We start from the raw sequence: 7,511 nt of genomic DNA on the forward strand, positions 1-7,511 counted from the left end.
CGAAGTAATTTTCTGGCACCACCGATCTCTTTGCTGCTGAGGCTTGGATTCGTGCACTCGAGGTGCACTTTCATTATCTGAATATGGGAGATGTTGACCGTGTGAGGTGTGCCACTTACATGTTTAGGAATGATGCTTCTTTATGGTGGGAAGGAGCCGATCATGGTATTTACATCGCTACTCTTACTTGGGCTCGATTCAAGGAGATATTCTATGAGAATTATTTTACTGCTGATGTTAGATGACGACTGAAGTGGGAGTTTATGAGACTCCGTCAGGGACACTCGACTGGTGCTGAGTTTGTGAGGAAATTTGATAGGGGTTGTCACTTTGTACACCTTATTGCGAGGGATGCTGCGGAGAAACATAGACACTTAATGGATGGTCTACGACCTACCATACGAAATAACGTGATGATGATGTGTCCTTTGGATTATGCTACTGCTACTACTTATGCATTTCAGTCTGAGCAATCCTTGAAAGACATCGATTTTGAGATGCAGCGCAAGAGACAACAACACCAAAATAATAATCAGCCAAACAAGAAGCCATATATGGGTTCTCCTAGACCTCAAGGGCCGCAAATGCCCCAATGTAAAGTCAAGAAGTAAGGAAAACAAAAGCTACAACACCCTGCAGCACCAAAACCTGCTGAAAGGCCCCTATGCAAGGAGTGCAATCGCCCACATCTTGGCAAATGTGAATGGGGGACATTCAAATGTTTCTTTTGGAAGGAAGAAGGCGCAAGGTTACTGATTGCCCGAAGAGAAGAGCGCTTACTGTGGGACGAGCTTATGTTATGCATGCAGAGGAAGCTGAAGAGGAGCCAGACACGACTCTTATCATGGGTAACCTAGTCATTTAACATTTTTATATTGTTTTTATTGCATGAAAAGTTAAAGTGGTTATTAGAATTGAATTGAGAACAAGATTAACCTAGAAGAAATTAGGTTCCATGCTCTACTTTAGAGAGAATTAAGATATGATAACCTTAGAATTAGTATTGATTGTGTGCCTTAATTTATGCAAATGATGAAATAATTCCAATTAAAAGTCTTATGGCCAAAAAAATTAAATAAAAATCATAATTAAAGGTTTGTAAGGGTTTCGAAAATTCTTGAGGGGTCTAAGTGCAAATTTCCAAAGTTAAGGGGCTTAATTGAGATTTCCAAAAAATATAAGGGCTTAATTGCAAATATCTGAAATTTTGGGACTTTAATGCAATTGTTGTATTCTTAAGGACCAAAAATATTATTTTCGAAATTTAAGGGACCAAAATGTGAATTTTTGAAAATATTAAGGGTCAAATTGTAATTATTTGAAAATTTTGGGAACTAAAGCAAATTTCGAAAAATTGAAGGGATAAATGCAATTTTTCAAGAAATTCTTAAGTTCAGCGCGTAATCTTCACATAGCTTTGGGAAATTAATGATAGAAATCCCTTAAGGTTCAACACAAAAAGATTTAAAATACATTTTCGCCTCAGGGAGGATTATTATTCATGGGTAGCTACCTATGCATTGCTAGATTCGGGAGCTACACATTCCTTCATATCTTAAACCTTTATCAAGCGACTGAATATTATTCCTGAAGATATGGGTTTGGGTTTCAAAGTTTCTATTCCTTCCGGTGATCTAATGCTCACGTCTCAAATTGTTAAGAATCTGGAGCTTCGTTTACTTAAAGATGCGGTTCTGGCAGATCTTATTGTGCTCCCTATGCCTTTGATATCATACTTGGTATGGATTGGTTATCATCGAATGGAGCTTCGACTGATTTTCGTCAGAGTCAGTGTCTATTCGACCGCCTAGTGGTAAATCTTTTGTTTTTGAGGCGGCGAGAAACAAGCAAATGCTGCACATTATCTCTTGTATGTGTGCAAGGAAGCTTATTAGACGTGGATGTTAAGCTTTTCTAGAATGTGTCACTACCGCACATGCTTCTATCATTCAGAAATTGGAGGATGTTGATATTGTCAGAGACTTTCCTAGTGTCTTTCCCAAAGACGTTTCTGGAATTCCACCCTATCGCGAGGTGGAGTTTTCTACACCCGCTGAAATGAAAAAATTAAAAGATCAAATCCAAGAATTGCTAGAAAAGGGTTTTATTCGCCCTAGTTATTCTCCATAGGGCGTACCAGTATTGTTTGTGCAGAAGAAATATGGTAGTATCTGACTCTGTATTGATTATCGAGAGCTGAATAGCGTCACTATCAAGAATAAGTATCCTCTACAAAGAATCAAATATTTATTTGATCAATTGCAAGTAGCATCGATATTATCAAAGATTGATCTTCGTTCTGGATACCGTCAGTTAAAAGTGAAAGAGTCGGATGTTCACAAGACAACGTTTCGTACTAGATATGGGCACTACGAGTTTATGGTCTTGCCATTTGGTTTGACCAATGCACCAGCGATCTTCATGGATCTCATGAATAGCGATTAAAGCTGTATCTAGATCAGTTTATTATAGTCTTCATTGATGATATTTTGATCTATTCCAAGAGTAAAGAGGAGCAAACTCGTCATTTGAGGACAACACTGCAAGTACTACAAAATAGAAAGCTTTATACAAAATTCAGCAAGTGCGAGTTTTTCCTAGATAGAGTGGTTTTCTTAGGCCACATCATTTCTAGTGATGGCGTTGAAGTTTATCCAAGTAAAGTTGAGGCAGTGAAAGAGTGGCAAGTAACTAAGATTGTTACCGAGATTCACAGTTTCTTGGGACTAGCTGGATATTATCGCAAGTTTATTCAGGGATTTTCATCTATAGAGATACATATTACCGCCTTGACAAAGAAGAATGCAAAGTTCGTATGGGGATCCGAGTGTCAAGACAGTTTTGATAAGTTAAAGCAAACCTTAATATCAGCGCCAATGTTATCTATGACAACGGGGCAAGTAGAGTATGTTCTGTATACCGACGCTTATAAACTTGGTTTTGGTACAGTTCTGATGCAAAATGACTGAGTTATAGCTTATGCGTCGAGACAGTTGAAAATTCACGAGAAAAATACCCTACTCATGATCTTGAGCTTGAAGCGGTAGTTTTTGCATTGAATATTTTGGACATTACTTTTATGAAGAGAAGTGCAAGATTTTCACCGATCATAAAAGTTTGAAATACTTCTTCACCCAAAAGGAATTAAAGATGAGACAACGAAGATGGCTTGAATTAGTAAAAGACTACAACTGTGAGATTAGCTATCATCCGGAAAAGCTAATGTTGTGGCAGACACATTGAGTTGAAAAGCAGCAATTATCGCTCAATTATCACTCCAAAGACCTTTGCAGTCCGAGATACAATAGTTTGATCTTGCAGTATATGCTAGGGGCGAGGCCCGTAATCTCGCCACATTGTCAGTACAGTCGAATTTGAGAGATAAAATCCGTGAGGGGCAGTCTACTGATGAGAAATTGCAGAAATGGAGAACAAGAGATGGAGCCAAGGGCCGGAAGTTATATTCTGAGGTGGATGGTATAGTTCGTTACCGAGATCGTTTATGGGTACCTAGTGACGACACTCTTTGAGGGAACTCATTATGAAGGAAGCTCATGACACACCATAATCCATTCATCCGGGAAGCACAAAAATGTACAAGGATTTTCAGTTGTTATATTGGTGGCCAGGTATGAAGATAGATATGCTGCAATTTGTATCCAAGTGTTGACATGTCAGCAAGTTAAAGCAGAGCACCAGAGGCCAGCGGGAAAGCTTAAGCCACTTCCTATTCCCGAGTAGAAATAGGGAAACATTACGATGGACTTTGTTGTGGGATTGCCGATGACTATTAAAGGATTTAATGCTATATGGTTTATAGTGGATCGTCTTACGAAATAAGTGCATTTTCTACCTATCAAAACGAACTTCACCATGATTCAGTATAAAGAGTTATATGTTCGAGAGATAGTTCGTTTGCATGAGATTCCTGTATCTATTGTTTCTGACAGAGATCCGAGATTTACGTCATCTTTTTGGAAGAGTCTGCAGGCAGCGATGGGGACCAAGTTATTATTCAGTACAACATTCCATCCTCAAACCGATGGTCAGTCCAAAAGAGTTATTCAAATTTTATAAGATCTATTACGAGCTTGTGTGATCGATTTCCAAGGCAGTTGGAAACCAAAATTACCTCTAGTGGATTTCACCAACAATAATAGCTATCAATCATCTATTAGGATGGCTCCTTTTGAGGCACTTTATGGAAGGAAATGTAGATATCATATTCATTGGGATGAGGTTGGTGAAAGAAGAGAGATTGGTCCGGATGTAATTGAAGAAACTGCCGAGCTTGTAGTCAAAATTAGAGAGAGAATGAAGACTGCACAAATCCGATAAAAGAGTTATGCTGACTAGAGACGAAGGGACCTAGAGTTTGCAGTGAGAGACCATGTATTTGTGAAAATAGCACATATGAAGGGTGTTATGCATTTTGGCAAGAAAGACAAACTTAGTCCAAGATTTATAGGTCCGTTTGAGATTTTGGAGATGATCGGAAGACTAGCCTATAGAGTTTCATTGACACCGATACTTTCTGGAGTTCACAACGTGTTTCATATCTCGATGCATCGAAAGTACATGTCGAACTCATCACATGCACTAAATCATGAACCTTTGCAATTAAATCCAAATATGTCTTATGAAGAAAGACCTGTCCAAATCTTGGGAAGGCAAGAAAGAAGACTCCGAAACAAAATCATTCCAATGGTTAAGGTCAAGTGGCTGAATCACTCGAAAGATGAAACTACTTGGGAAACCGAGAGGGACTTGAAGAGTCGCTACCCATAACTATTCGGTAAGTTCTAATTTCGAGAATGAAATTTTATTTAAGGGGAGGAGGAATTGTAAGGTACAAAATTAAGATGACGTAATCCAACTGCATGAAAATCTAGGGAAAATGAACAATGGTTAATCAATCTATTTTAATTACTAAATTGATTACGTGATATGTTTATTGATAGACGTGGTTTTTACATGTTTTATTGCATTTGTTTCTGTGTGTTTGCATTGTGAATGCGTTCATTTCATTTACATTTTGTACACTTTAGAGTAAACATTTGCATTTGATCATGTCTCACTTGTGTGTGAAAAATTTGCAGGAAAAATGACCGGAAAATAGAACCTGGAGCAAAGTGCGCAAGTCAAGAAGAAAATGGAAAAAAAAGGCCAGCGCCCGAGCAGTGAAATTATTCCGCTCGGGCGCGAGAGGTGATCCGAGCGGCAGATTTACAGAAGACTCGGCACTTGGGCGGTAATATTCCATCCCTCGAGCGCGAGAAATGCTTTTCAAGAAGTATTTTACAGAAGACTCGGCGCTCGGGCGGTAATTTCCCACTGCTCGAGCGCGACTGCCGCATGTCCCAAATTAAATTACAGAATGTGTGGCGCTCGAGCGGTAATATTCTATCGCCCGAGCGCCACTTATTTTTGGGAAGATTTCTTGTCCGATTCCTTACCTTATTTTGGGGAGAGAGATGATATGGAAAGGTAGAGGGGACGTCTTAGAGTCATTATTCAGACATATTTCGGGGCCGATGCAAGCTTCGGAGAGAATTTTGCCCTTGGAGTTGAAGATTCGAAGATTTCCGGGCGTTGTTCCTCGCATTTCGTCTAGCCTATTATTTCTAATCTAGTTTTTATCATTTAAACTTAGTTTTGTTTATTTCTAATATGAATTCGAGTAGCTAAACTACATTATTTGTTGGGATTTAAGGGGATCCTTCCCCAAACTTTGATCTAATTAATTTATATTTCGATTGTTGCATTATTTTTGATTATAATATTGTTTTATCGTGTTGTTAGAGCGTAGCTAACTTTAACAACGTTTTTATATTGTGAGTGAGTTCGAGAGAATAACTTGTGATAGGAACGAGTAGTATAATCCGTGGATCTACAATTTACATAGACATATGAAATTGGATACTCGTCGATAGTCATAGTCCTAAGGGTCGAAAACTAGGGGATTTCAGAAATCGACATGCAATTCACTCTTGATAAATAATTAAAGACATTTAATTACTTCATTGAGTAGAATTAGTTTGGCATAGCTCGAGAGAGTGTGTTCAATTGAATAAGAAATCCTGTCGGAAGCATATAATCATTATCGAACGAATTAGTTAATTAAAGAGGGGTAGGTGAACCGATATTCCCAACAAATTCATTTCTCTTTGAAGTTTAAATCAACCATTTTTGATATTCTATTTCATTATTCAATTCTTTAATAATTTTAATTGCATGTTTATTTGATCATAGTAGTAATAATCAATCAACCAATTTTCGTTGCTAAAGATTTAATAACTGAAAGTAATAATTGTCAGACACAGTGTTCAGTGGAACGATACTCGTACTCACGTACATTATACTATTACTTGATATCGTGCACTTGCGCTTAATTTTTGAGCATATAAAACCACATTTTTATTAAGGATTTCACAGTGCAAGTTTTTCTCGATCAAGTTTTTGGCGCCGTTGCCGGGGACTGTTAATTCACAAATTTATTATTAGTTATTTTCTTTGAATTTTTTCATTTTATTAAAATAACACTCCATATTCTGTTACAGATATCTCGTCCAGTGCATGCCAAAGTCACTTGACGTGGAGCTTGAGCAGTTCGACCCTGAAATTGAAAGAAATTTCCGCGGGAGAAGACAGCAGCAGAGACTGAAAGAACTGATGGAGAGGCACAAGAACGATCGTGAGGAGGAACGTCGTGAAGATAGACATGTTGAGATGCCGCGCCGCATACCAATGCTAGAGTATGCCCAACCCTCTTTGGATGGAGCACGCCCCAGCATTGTGAGGCCTATTGTGCGGGCAAACCACTTCGAAATCAAACCAGCTATAATTCAGATGATTCAGAACACAGTCAAGTTTGGAGGATCTGCAGTAGATGACCCAAACACGTACATCGCAGATTTTCTTGAAATTTGTGATATTTTTAAATTTAATAGAGTTTCTGATGATGCTGTTAGATTGTGTTTATTTCCTTTCTCCTTACGTGATAAAGCTAAAGCATGGTTGAATTTTTTGCCTATAGGTTCGATCACCACATGGGAGGAAATGGCGAAAGCGTTTCTCATTAAATACTTTCCTTCATCTAAGACCATGAAGCTGCGGGCAGACATAACCACTTTTGCTCAGTTCGAGAATGAATCTTTATATGAGGCATGTGAGCGATTCAAGAATTATTACGAAGATGCCTCATCACGAACTGCCACTTGGGTTAGTTGTTCAAACCTTTTACTATGGCTTGCTTACTCCTAATTGTACTATGATAGATGCTGCTGTATGTGGAAATATATTGAGGAAGACTGCTGAAGAGGGATATGAGCTGTTGGAGGAGATGGCTGCTAGCAGCTATCATCCTCAATCTGAAAGGAACAACCAGCGGAGAAGTGCAGGAGTCCACCATGTAACTGACCTTTCTGCTATTACTGCACAACTTGATGTTTTGAACAGGAAACTACATGGCTTGAACATGGGTGGCACAACTATGCGTCTTCAAGAGATAT

At 38.5% G+C, this 7,511-nt stretch overlaps 1 non-coding gene across 1 annotated transcript; it reads right to left on the reverse strand.

The window, feature by feature from the left end:
* Positions 1-7,108: 7,108 nt before the first annotated feature.
* Positions 7,109-7,212, reverse strand: LOC140813388 (small nucleolar RNA R71). The gene has a single exon (XR_012113923.1). It is a non-coding gene; the product is annotated as a small nucleolar RNA R71 (small nucleolar RNA).
* Between the last annotated feature and the right edge of the window lie 299 nt (positions 7,213-7,511).

Source organism: Primulina eburnea, chromosome 14, assembly GCF_022965805.1.
Source record: "Primulina eburnea isolate SZY01 chromosome 14, ASM2296580v1, whole genome shotgun sequence".
Classification (NCBI taxonomy): domain Eukaryota; kingdom Viridiplantae; phylum Streptophyta; class Magnoliopsida; order Lamiales; family Gesneriaceae; genus Primulina; species Primulina eburnea.